Here is a 13,818-nt window from a genome sequence, read left to right as displayed (position 1 = left end):
AGCAATTTGCAAAGCCTACAGTTAAAAGTGATTGAGGTACATTATTCAATTTTTTTTTGAAATTGCTTGCTGCTAGATTCTAGTGTATTTTGTTCAGGTCTAACTGGATTTTATAAACACCCAAGGATGAGGATTTATAATGCCAACACTGACAGAACAATGGCTCTGTTGGGCACAACCATTCATTCTTCAAACTGAATTTCTTATTTTCCCTCTTACTTTCTTATGCTTTTTGACACTGTAACTTACCAAAAAAAAAAAAAAAAAAAAAGCTCTTGTCTTCTTTTACTAGACCTAGAAATACTTTTTAATGTCTGGACTCCTTTCTCTAAAAGCAAAGCAAGATCCCCATGTTGACCATCTTTTCAAATGCACACCTTCCTTGAGCAAAGCCGAGGAAGTCATCTAAGCATGACCAACTAGGTCATCTGTATTCCTGGTACCTCTGCCCTGACCTGGTGACCTTGGGACTGGTGATGAAAGTACATCGTATGTTTTAACATTTTGTGTGTTCTAAAACAAGAGGATGGTGTGAAATACAGGAAGTCTTAGAGAGTGGCTATTATATGCAAATCTCTTACTTAGTCTGACAGCCTTTCTGTATTATGCAAATAGTTATTTTCTTCAGAGCACTACTGTCTAGTGCTGGACCCTGCCTGCTACAATATCAACCGGCCAGGCAAAATGTCCTACTAGTGTGGTAGGGGCATGGTTATGTGTGGGGGTAAGGTGTACTCTACAGGAGAGAATTCCTGCCTGTGCTGTAAACATGGTCAAAACCCGTGGTTACAGAAGTCTGAGGTCCAAGGACAGAGCCTATTGATGTCATGTTTCGAAATAGTCACGTTGTCAATGAATAAATAGAAATTAAGGTTTAAAAAATAGAACAATTTGGGGCTGGAGAGATGGCTCAGAGGTTAAGAGCACTGGCTGTTCTTCTAGAAGTCATGAGTTCAATTCCCAGCAACCACAAGGTGGCTCACAACCACCTGTAGTGAGATCTGGCACCCTCTTCTGGCCTGAAGGGATATATGCAAGCAGAACACTGTATACATAATAAATAAATAAATCTTAAAAAAAAAAAAAAAAAAAAAAAATAGAACAATTTATGATTAAAAAAAGATTTATCAAATGACTAAAGGAGGTGGCAATAGTTCTCTTCATCCATAACTCATACCTTGGGTTACAAAATAACTGAGCTTTTATCTTCAATGAAACACATAGTCCCCTAAGACACAAGGAATCCAGGAATGCACAAAATCACATATGGAAGGTGAGTACATAATAAATCCAGTACCTGGGATGTCTAAAAACACTTTTAGCATTTTTTCTCTTCTTATAATTTTTTCTGCCCTTGTTTCCTGTGGTCCAACAAGTTTGTAATTGAAGAATTCTAGAGCAATTTTGCTTTTTTAAAAAATATTCATTTATTTCTTTATTTTATTTCTTTCTTTCTTTATTTATTTCTTTATTTATTTCTTTATTTATTTTTAGACAGTTTCTCTGTGAAACAGTCCTGACTGTCCTGAAACTCACTCTGTGGACCAAGCTGGCGTCGAACTCACAGAGATCCACCTCTGCCTCCTGAGTACTGGGATTAAAGGTGTATGCCACCTACCTCTAGAAATTTTGCTTTTGATAAGCAGTTAGAATCACAAAAATTCTGTGAAATTAATATTGAGCTGGTTTGAACCTGAGGCTTTCTCTGTGAGCAAATGTGTGTCTAGTTTTCCTCTAAGGGACAGGCCATGAGGAATCGCAACTGAGATCCTGGATTCATCATTAGATCTCTCCTCCCTGGTCATCTCAAATAGTATTTTTCTGAGCCACGCCTCCTAAAACAGACAACTCCTAGTAAGAATATTAAATGTCTGGATGCTGACAAATGCTTTAAGGGGGGAAAAGTGCTGGGCGATAACACTCATTCATTTTCTTTTCCTTCTTTTCATCAGCCTGGTCCTCAAGTATTTCCCACTCTGCATCTATCTGATGTCCTCAAACAAAGACTGTGTAATTGTAATGAACTTTCTGTAGTTTTAGTTTTTCTTGGAGGAATTGTCAGTGTGCTACAAAGTAGTCCGCTATAGCTGTAAGTCACAGTGGTCATTTTCAAACTGAGCCAGCTCACTAAAACACAGGCCATGGAGAAAGAAATGCAGAATAGACTCCATCTTTTTGTGGCTTGTGGTTCCCGTTTTGTTTCTTCTGTGGTATTTTCTTTTACCACTTGTTGACATGACGTATCCCTACACGCTTCCTTATGATGCCACCAACTTGTACTTCCTTCTTATGGGCAGTCTTTTAGGATCATTATGGTTGCTCTGATGCCTCCTTTGCTGCATGAATTATGGACATCATCATCATTTACAAATTAGTCATTCATCTTGGTTTGTGGACCCTGACACTCTCAGTGAAGAAAGACATGTGTTTCTACTGATTTTTAACAGCTGAACTTTTGTAAGTAGTTGTTCTTCCACAATCTTGGAAAAACACCCAACCCATGCAACTGGGAAAGAATATGCAAGTCAGTCTCCACAGAGGTGACAAATAAGTCTGTGCATCTTTGATGATCAGTAAGCACCTACTTCCCATCCTTTCAAAACTCTTGCCTGTGGTACATCCATCAGTTCATGGGAGGCTTTGCATTATCTATCTATAATGTTCTTATTGTGACCAGCCAGTGACCTGTGCCAAGGAATTAAAGTCAAATTCCAGATTCAGCAGAAACGGGATGCTAGGTGATACAGATCAAGAACCTTTACCAGGGAACTCTAAATGACACAGATTAAGAACTTTCACTGGACTTCTCTGAAGCTTTTATTACAAGATAGCTCAGAGTTCAGAGCAGGGACAGGGAAGCAATGATAAGCAGATGAAGTCATTCTCATCACATTCACCAGATGTACTCAGGGGGCAGAAGGTCTCATTGCCATATGAAGGCTGTTTGTGCAATGTCCTTGAATGTGCCAAGCCGGAGAAAGGAAATATTTTGCCTGAAGCATTCCTTGGGCAGGTGGAAGCATTTCTAGCATTCTTCTCAGGGGAATAAACAAAGATCTAAGGGAGCAGTGTCTGCTCAGCAGGATAGTGTGGGAAAGTAATATATATATACATGCTACATGTTCTCATTGAAAAAAAAAGATTTTTGTGATCATTCTGCCCTGTAACATATATTTTTTCCTCGAAATGCTCATCTAAGGAGTCAAAGGTGACTGGTTATCAAACTTATCCATTAATGCTTCCCAAGAAGTAAATATTTGCATACAAAAATCTTGTTAAGGCCAGGCGGTGGTGGCGCATTCCTTTAATTCCAGCACTCAGGGGGCAGAGGCAGGCGGATCTCTGTGAGTTCGAGGCCAGCCTGATCTACAAAGTGAGTTCCAGGAAAGGCGCAAAGCTACACAGAGAAACCCTGTCTCAGAAATAAAAATCTTATTAGAAAAATTTTTGGGAGGGTATAGGTAATAGATTTGGGCAGAGGGAAGAGTTAAATTAAGAGAGTTGTGAGAAAGTACTTTGAAGTTGAAAGCTGCCCCTTTCTTGAACAATGGGATTAGATGGTTTTGCCCCTACCTGGATAACCTGTTGACACCAGAAGGGTGTGGCTGTAGACAAGATGACTCTCTTGGCTCAAGGTGTTTCCTGGGGAAGGACTAGGCTGAAAGTCATCAAATAATTTCCATGCCTCATTCTTGGATGAGAAGTCTCAACAGCAAACTACAATATTCACTGTAGGTACTAAATTAAGCCCGAATCTAAAACAAGAAAAATTAAAATGAAGTAAGTAAAAACAAAACCCAAGTAGCTGAAATTTATATTTTTTTTCTTGTTACTTTTAAATAAACAGCAGATGACAATAGTATGATACAGAACTGAAATATCCTAAGGGCTTCATTCATGAAGATCTGCACTTGTTATTTAAATTAACAAGACCTTAAGAAGGCAAGCAAATTCACATTCACTTTATTTCCTCTTAGAAAATGATGAAAGTTATCAAAGTTCAAGTAATTAGTTTCTAAAGAGTAACTTTATTGCTCTCATGTTTTTTGTTTGTTTGTTTTTTGTACAAGTTTTACCAAGAGGCTTACTAGAATAATGATCTTCAAGTCAAAAGAATGAAAGAGCAGAGATTCCTATCTGGTAGGACTCTTCACCATTCTGGCATTGAATAAATTTCATTAGACTAGACACTGCAGTTAAAAAAGGGGGTGCTTGTGGTTGCCTTTGGTAATGACCGCAGGTCCTTATTGCTATATCTAATGGACAGAATAATGTTCTTCATCGGAAGAGCTATTATTTTCAATATATTTATGGAGTTAGTTTAAGGAAAATAACCTAAGTTAATGTCTACAATTGTCAAATTCCAAATTTTTAAGATTCTATTTAAATAATAAAAAGGCAAGTTTCCTCAAATGATTTATGCATATACATTTTATCTCCCAGTTGCGACCAAACTGAAAATGAAAGTGTTTATTGCTACCTTGAGATTCTAAAGTATACCTAATAGCCTTTAAATTACCTTTCAGTTAGGTGTGGGTGGAAGTGTTGCTATTCTTAGAAATCAGGATAAACAACTTATGTATTTGAGGGCATACTGTTCTTAAACAGAATGGAAAAGAAGTATTTCTGTGTAAAAGCATCAACTAAAGAAGATAAGGATCAAATTGAGGGATACAAAGTATTTTTGATGTGTGACACCTATTACTGCCCAAGTATTGTTATTTTCCATGCACTGCATGGTACAGAAATAAGCATTAATTATCTCCTTGATTTTTAAATTCAGATTCACAAAGATACTACATAAAATTGGCATCTGTATTCTGTATGGTGTGATTCAAGTGCTATCTCAAGTCCTTTCTCTAAAAAAGCTCACCTAATGTTACCTGTTCAGTGTATACAGAACTCCCTTCTATTGGAGAAATGACTGGGAATGCTTGGTCATTTCACGTGATACTTGGGAGGAAGCCCAGGTTTTATGGAACTTTTCATGCACTTAGTACCCTGCATATACTTGATGCTTAGACATTTTCTGATGTTAGTTCACAACCATTTAGCAGATTATATGTTGGAGAGTTCCAAGGAGATCATGGAGTACTGGAAGAAAGAACTATAAAAGATCAGGAGTGGGGTGGAGGATAGTTGTGAGTCCTCAGTGGAAGAAACTCTCGTATACATAGCCAGGAGTTGCAGGAAGATCCAAAGACAGCCTGTGGCTCTCTCAATCCTCTCTTCCATCAGTTGTATTAGCTTGCTTTCTGTCAGCTAATATTCTCTCAAGTAGTAACGGGCTCTGGTTGACAGTGTCTGATCCATACACTCTCTCCTATTTATGACTGAGAGTGACAATCTAACTCTAGTTCCTTTTTCTTCTTAACTCTGAAGACTTTTTTTTTTCCTTCTTGGTCAAAACAAAGAATCATACTAAGAAAAATAAAATTAAACACTACTTTTAAGCAAAATGTTGATTGTGTTTTACTATCAATAAAACATGAGACAATATCAGGGGTAAACAAATAATTCACTACTTTTATTTCTAACCAAATTCTATAACTTTTTATCATTCATTCTTAACACTAGGAACAAATTAATGTGATTTCCTATTATTGCCATTCTGTGGTATAAAATTTCTCTGATGCATCCAATAATTATTCTTTTCATTTTAGTTCCTTTAGTTCTAAGTATTTGATAACCCTGTATAAAACCTTTGAAGATTTTTGGTGAATAACTGGAATGATACCTTTGTGATTAACCAGTCAGAAAGCTCAAAGATATATTCTAAAGTGATAAGTGTTTACATGAGTGTTTTGACAGCACAGCCCATAAGTGTATCTCAGTATAGATGTAGGCAACTTCATGCTAAAATGGTAGCCATCTTATAGGCGATGTTGACAGGTTAGCTGGTGATACAGAAGCTAATCTAAGAAGCTACACCTGTCTATATTATTTAAGATATTTTATATGTAATATATATATGATAGAAAAAATTAATAAGGAAAGCCTACCAACACATGTGTGTAAATATATGTATATGTATGTATGTATGTATATGTATAAATGTATTTGCCTGAAGGAACCTACTTAAGCATATATTAAAAGAAAATTTGCTGCACATACTCCAAACTTTATCAGTAGCTCACAATAACATCTAAACATAAATTCATACCATGGCTCTCCAAAACACAATAGCACTTAAATTCTGAACCATAAATCCACTTGCTCATATGTATTTACACAGTATTTCTGCTTTGGAGGCTCCATGTATTTGAGTAGAAAAGGCTACTATGTACAGTTTTAAGCTAAACTTCAGAGGCTTACTAGAACTTTGATTCTTCTGAAACTTAATGGGAGCAATTTCCTTGTTCTTTTGCTTGCCTGATAAACAGTTTAGTCTAGCAGACAAAATTCTTCTAAAAAGAAAAAAAATCTTTTTGGGAAAAAAAAATGTTTCAAACTGGAGTTGGAAAAGGAGCTCTATGTACTTGCTCCAGAAACAAACTTCTAAAATAGAAAATGTTTGGCTTTTCACATGTAAGAACCAGTAGGAAAATGAGTCCTGAGTAAAAAGGGGTAGTTTAAAAACCTTTCTAATGACTTAAAAAAGAAGCTACAAATTACTAGATGAACAAACTTTGAGCTTTGATGGTGATGGAACAATACATGCATGTGTGCTATTCTCAGACCTGAAAGGTTTTGTCCTGAAGTTAACTATCTACACACTTCCACCCCTATGTTACAGCCACAGGCAGCCCTGTTGGCATCAGACAGTCCTGAATCTTAGTGATAAGAATTTCAACAAAGCCCTGTGTTTCCTGTATAGAACAGGGAGGAGAAATGACTCTCAGGACTTAAATCAAAACCAAGAAAGAGACATTATACCAAAACTACAAATTATAATATAACTTGATACTTTCTTTTTTTTTTTTTTTTTTTTTTTTTTTTTTTTTTTTTTTTTTTTTTTTTTTTTTTTGGTTTTTTGAGACAGGGTTTCTCTGTGTAGCTTTGCGCCTTTCCTGGAGCTCACTTGGTAGCCCAGGCTGGCCTCGAACTCACAGAGATCCGCCTGGCTCTGCCTCCCGAGTGCTGGGATTAAAGGCGTGCGCCACCACCGCCCGGCGATACTTTCTTTTTCTCTCAAAAGAAGCTGAAGATTCAACCAAGAGCCTTACTCAGGATAGGAAAATGCTCTACCATGGAGTTATAGCCCTAGCTCTCTTTGTTCATTTTCTTTGAAGACATGATCACTAGGCCACTAATTTCCCCATGTTGGCCTTGAAGTTACAGTGTATCAGACTTTAAATTTGTATTCTCCTGCTTTAGTCTATCTAGTAGCTGAGATTACTGGCCTAGCTCCCTTTCCAGCCTTCATTTGTAGATCTTTCAGTAACTATGAATATCATGTGTCATAAGTTAACTAGACATAGAGAAAGAAAGGTCATGGAATTGGGTGGGTGGAGAGGTGGGAAGGATCTGGGAGGAGCTGAAGAGGGGAGATCATGATCAGAATATACTGTATGACAATAAGCATGGAAATACCTCAAACTCTTTTATGGTCATTCAGTATTCCAACCAATAGCTGCATTGGAAGTTATTTAATCTACAACCAATTTTCATTACTGTGAAGCATACTATAAATATATGTTTTTGTATTTGTATTGTTGCTTTTTGTTCTGTTTTGCATTAGAACAAGAAAATGGAGTCTCCATGCCAAGGAGGTGCACAATTTAAGAAACACACTACTTCCCTCTGCTTCGTGACCACCAGCTGCTTAAACCAACTCCTACTGTAACTTCCCATCATGATTAAATGATGAACTTTACCCAGAACCTGTAAGCCAAAATAAACCCTTTCCTTCCTTAGCTTGCTTTCATCAGTATGTTTTGTTACAATAAAACAAGTAAATAATATATTTACTCATGGAAAACGCCTTACTCACAAAATATTTTCGTTTCTAGTGCAGTGAAAAATATTTTAACATAAAATAACCTTTGTGGTTCCCTGTATCATTGGCAACAAGAACAGGGGGAAATAATCTTCAGGAATCCACATTAAAGTATGTGAAAGAAAAATAAAGAATAAATAAAAGAGATGCAGTATGAAAACTCATAATGCCAGGTATTAGAGCAAAATTCTCCTACTATTGCTTACCAGACAGAGATGAGAAATGTAAGCAGCAGTAGAAAACATCATTTTAGCAAAGGCTTCAGTCGTAAATAAGGCCACATCATTTATATGCACTTCAAACAGCCATTTAAAACTACTGCTGCTGGCTCTGGATATATCCAGAATGATAATCGTGAAGTAAGCAGGAAGTACATGTTTGGAAATAAAACTTTGCCCTGGGCCTCCACGAGTCGAAGGACAAAGCTAACCACCCTTATAAACCATTAGCTTGAGAATAGAATTGTCAATACAGATGCAGTCTAACCATTTGCTGAGCATCAATGAACATTAGCCATGGCACACAAATATGGATTAACTTAAGAGAGTGAATTATCTGTGATGTGTGATCCTTTTTGCCCTTCTTTCGGTAGCTCCAACCCTCCTCTTAATATCCCACCACAGCAATTCAGTATCAGCTCACAGGAAAAGGAGAAACAGGCTACATAAAACTGTATCATAAGCTCACAGCAAGTAATGTATACTTATAACGGGATTTATTCTTTCTTATTGCTGTTGGAATGGACACTTCATTTTCTCCCCAAAATGAAACAAAGCTTTTAGAAAATTTACAGCTGCTGAGAGAGTAGTTTCTCACATGCCAAGTTATGTTAGCAAAGCTGGGATAAATCATCGAAGATATCTGAGTAGTGCTACACTGCAGCTCTAGCAAGGTAATATTTAACTTCCTACCCACATGGAACCATTGTTGGGACCACTGTTGATAATGGACTCACAGAAATCCGAGAGATCACATCCTTAAGTAACAGGAGGTCAGAATCCTTACTCCCTTCTCCTTGTAAGGTTGCTCTTCCTTTTCATACTTTTCCTCTTCATCCTCCTTCCGTGGATACATTTCTGAAAGCAACTGTTTCTGCTCTGACAGTGTAAGATGTATGTGAGGACACTTTGCTCCCAGATCTCCCCCTTTCTCTTCTTCCCATTGTCACTGGCATTAATACTGCTTCCTTGGAAGCCCATCTAAATGACAATGACAAAACTCACAGGCTTGTCCTCTATGTTTTCAGAGTGTTGATATAAAGTATTATTCATTTAGAAAGAAAAAATGATTGATAGTTTTCTCATAAAAGACATCACTTTCTGCCATTTTTTAAAAAACATGTTTTTATTAATTCTTTGAGACTTTCATATGTCGTATTTTTATAATAGTCACTTCTTTTCCCCAAGTCCTCTCAAATCTATCCCCCACTTCTCTATATACCCCAATTTGTGTCTTCAATTTTTTTTAACCCATTGAATCCACTCTGTGCTGCCCATATACTCTTGGGAATGTAACCATTCACTGGAGTTTGGTTAAGCTACCAAAAGCTACATAATTAAAGAAAACCAACTCTCCTTGAGGAGCAATTACTAAGTGTTCCTTAGGTAGGAATCAGACTTCATACCCACCTCCCCTCTCCATGCAAGCATTTGGTCTGTTTTGAGCTTGTGTAAGTCTTATGCATGCTATCAAAACCACTGTGAGTTATATGTGCCACTATTCTGTTGTGTCCGTAAAACACTGTTTTGTTGTGATGATCCATCATATCTGGCTTTTATAATCTTTTTGTTCCCTCTTCTACAATGATCCTTGAGCCTTGGAAGGAGGGGTGCAATATAGATGTCCTATTTAGGGTTGAGAACTTTACAGTCTCTTATTCTCTGCACGTTGGCCAGTTGTGGGTCTCTGTGCTCAGCACTATCTTCTGCAAAGGAAGCTTTTCTGATGAGAGCTAAGAGGCACACTAACTGATGGGTTTAACAATAAGTCATTAGGAGTTGATTTTATATTACCTTCAGTTAGCAGAATAATCATAGTGGGTTTCCTCTAGGGGTGCATGGCCTGCTTTCTACTATCTTTATCTGAATCCATTTTGAAATTTTGATTGAAAATAATTGAGGGATATTGGATTAAAAAATTGAAATTTTAGGAAGTTTTTAAATGAAGGATTGTCTTTGTCATTTTGTGACTTCTAATAAACAATCCATCATTGATAGGAAGAAAATGCTAACTGAAAAATACAAGTCAGATATATATATATATATCTTTTCATCAATTAGAGTCTTAATGTGATACAAGAATGAAAGGCAGTGTTTTGTGGGTACCTATTCTGTGACAGTGACTTCTCATCTATTGTTTAACACACAGAGATCAAAGGCTGTCTCTTCTCTTGTCTCCACTATAGAAATGAGCACCCACAAACAGAGAACTATGTCACCTATCTGAGTTCTGTTCTCTTGCTTGCCCTTTCACCCTCTCAAAATGTGACATCTATCTTATTTGATCCCCACAACTTGATAATATTTTATTGATGTGAAGGGCATACTTTTGTTTTGCTAGAATATAGCCCGTTAAACATCAAGTATTTTTAAAGGTGTTGTACTACTCTCATTATTTCTCTTTATAATTCTAATTCAATTTTATTTTTTCATTTATTCTTCTCTCATACATTACATCCTGAACACAGTTTCCCCTCCCTCTACTCCTCCCAGTTCTCCCCTCTAACTCTCCTCTCCCTCAGATCCACTCCTCCTCCTTTCCCTTCAGAGAAGAGCAGGTCTCCCAGGGATAGCAACCAAACACAGCACATCAAGTTACACTAACACTAGGCACAAACCCTCACATCAAGGCTGTATGCAGCAACACAGTAGGAAGAAAAGGGTCTGAAGAGCAGGCAAAAGACTCAGAGACACCCCCAACTCCCACTGTTAGAAGTCCCATAAAATGCCAAGCTACGCAATCATAACATATACAGAGGACCTAGGTCAGACTAAGGCCAGTCTCTGTGAGCCCCTATGGGCCCAGTGAGTTGATTCTGTGGGCTGTGCTCACTTGATGTCCTTGACCCCTCTGGCCCCCACGATGTTCTCCCATCATAAGATATGAACTGACAATTTATATGTTTAACCTTTGAGCTGGTTAAATACATCTTTTTGGATCTTATGTACCTGGGGAAGGCTGAACTCCCCTTAGAAGCAGGTTCTGACAAACCCATTTTGCTAATGCATATTCAAGCAAAGTCAGGAACAGACATTAGGAAGACATTGTACTAGTCATAACAGTTTTGGTTTTGACTGAGAGGAATGCTGCTCAAAAAGAAATATAGCTAAGTACATAATAGTTTAACCTGCATATGAGTTTGTTATTTGGTGGTTTCTTGGCGGGGGAGGTTGTTGTTTGTTTGTTTTCAGAGATTCCACTTGTCACAAGACAGTCATGTGAAAATGAAAGCTAGTTAATTATCTCTTTCTGTGAAAATGTACTTCTGGACATACTCGTTAAACATTAGAACTTACTAAAATTCGTTTTCTAAACTTCCTAGGTCAAAGAATTATTTTAAAGGAGAGAAGTGGATTGAAAGCATGCAGAAGTAAAGTTGTGTGAGGAAAATCAGGACCCATGTGCTCACACAGAATGTATAGTTTTTGACTTGACTCTTGCATGTGTTGTCTACACTGATAAGAGATGTGAAGGTATTATTTTCCTCAGAAGAATCCCAAGCCTTTAACACTCAAGCCCTTAACACTACATATGTTACTTTATAAATGTTAGCATTGCCAAAGTCGTGCACAGAATTAAATTAAAAACAAGTTTAAACATAAATTTATATTGTGTGTACAGCATATTGAGTGCCTAATGCTTATTATGGCTTTATATATGTTTAATAATTTAAACTTTATAACTAAAATACATACTATTTTATCTATTTTATAAGTGGAAAAATTAAATCATTTCTGAGTTTGTAACTGATTGTTCTCAAATAACTAGTAATGGACTTACCTGAGATTTGAACCCTGGATTTCCTTGTCCCAAAGTCCATGTGCCAAAGCACTGTGCTAACCCAGCCTCAGAGTTTCACAGGAAAGTATTTTTCCTAAGGCATTGTACTTGCTCATGCATGTAGCTGTCATTGCTCCTAATTAGGCTGTGAACTGTAAACTGTTGAACTCTTTCAGGAAGAATCTGGAGGTTATTCACCTTTGAGTCTACCTCAGCAAATACCTGAGCATTCTTGATTACTTACAGATGAATAAATGCAAACCAAATCCTTGTGGGAAGGAGGGACATCATAGTGGGACTCTTCCCAGAGAGTTAGAAACCTGTGTGAAAAAAATCACACTTCAATTCTGAATTCTCAGAGACAAAGCTGCTCATTTATTCAAACATTCATGGCTGACATCTACTGCGAATGAAGAAGTAGCAACAATGTGATTAACTCTAATTGTCAATTTGACACATCCTAGAATTACCTGGGAAGAGAATCTCACTGACTGTCTACACTATGTTGATCTGTGGTTGTATATGTGGAGGGGATTGTCCTAATTCAGTTAATTGATTTGGAACTACATAGCCCATGGTCTGGGTTCTCTAGTCAGGGAGTTCTGAACTGTAGATGAGAGCAGAGATCAAGTGAGCATGCATTCATTCTTCTTTGATCTTGACTAGATGTGATATGATAAGCTGCTTCAAGTTCCTACAGCCTTGACTTCCTTATAATAGTGGGGCATAACCTTGAACTGCAAGCTAAAAGGTTTTTTGCCAAGGCCTTTTATCTTATCAGTGGATATGAAATTAGACCAGGGTATGTGGTGGTATTCTAATTGTACTGAAATGTGATTTTGATTGTATGTTAATAAATAAAGTTGCCCGGGGGTCAGAGCTATTAGAGCCATAGACAGAGTGTGGCGGTGGTGGCACACGCCTTTAATCCCATAGATCTGTGTGTTCAGGGATACAGCCAGCATTGGAGACATATGCCTTTAAGACCTAGGGGGCTGTACATTCAGACAGTGACGAGGCAGTCACATGTTTGGGTTTACAACCAATGAGAAGGCAGAATGACTGGAAAATCGATTTACACACAGGAAGTAGCTCTCTTTCGGGAAGCTGGGACAGCAGGAGGAAGGGTGAGATTTTAGCTCTGAGCTCTGACCTCTCGGCTTTCTCTTTTACATTGTTTCTGTGTTTCTTATTTAATAAGACGGTTGGTTACATCTACAAGGGTAGTCCAAAAAGGACCCAGACCAGCTCAAGAAATCCTGAGATCTTTAAGGGGTATCTCATGATAAGACACAGTTTCCTGGGCAACATTCCAAAAAGCTTTTTTTTTTTTTTTTGAAAATAAGTCTCTTGATTAGGAACAGCAACAGTTCATCAAATAGCATGGCTATTCAATCTAAACTAATGTATAAGACTAACAAATGCCTTTCATTTGATCAGATATAAGCTGCCAAAAAAGGAACTCCCCAAAGTTAGACTTGGGGCAGGGTTTTGTTTTTGTCTTTCCATGAGAATAAAAGGATCCAACTAAGAAATCCAGATACTACTGGACAAATGAGACATCTGAAGAAAAAGTACGAATCATCCAGAGAAAATGTCCAAAGAAAAAGAGTAATTGGCCTAATAGTAAAACGCATTTCCAACAGGGTAAAATTTCATAAATCTTCCCAAATGTTGGTTTCTGTTATTATCTACAGACATATAAGGCAAATGATCTTTTTGTAGTCTCAATTCAATTAAAAATTAAAGCTGCCTTTGGAGTTGGAGTGTGGCTCTCTTCTTCTCTAAACCCAAGCATGCTTGTTAAAGGAGGATCCAAAACCTCTGTCTCATGTCAGAAGAGCCACCTGATATGGAACAGAAAAAAAACCAAACTTAAG

General features: G+C 37.4%; 1 long non-coding RNA gene across 1 annotated transcript; it reads left to right on the top strand.

The window, feature by feature from the left end:
• Positions 1–900: 900 nt before the first annotated feature.
• On the top strand, positions 901–13,110 carry LOC121828267 (uncharacterized). Its single transcript, XR_006070749.2, has 3 exons — positions 901–1,273; positions 7,682–7,826; positions 11,481–13,110. It is a non-coding gene; the product is annotated as an uncharacterized LOC121828267 (long non-coding RNA).
• The last annotated feature ends 708 nt before the right edge of the window (positions 13,111–13,818 follow it).

The sequence above is a fragment of the Peromyscus maniculatus genome, chromosome 3, assembly GCF_049852395.1.
Source record: "Peromyscus maniculatus bairdii isolate BWxNUB_F1_BW_parent chromosome 3, HU_Pman_BW_mat_3.1, whole genome shotgun sequence".
Lineage (NCBI taxonomy): Eukaryota > Metazoa > Chordata > Mammalia > Rodentia > Cricetidae > Peromyscus > Peromyscus maniculatus.
This window is presented reverse-complemented; position numbering and strand designations above follow the sequence as displayed.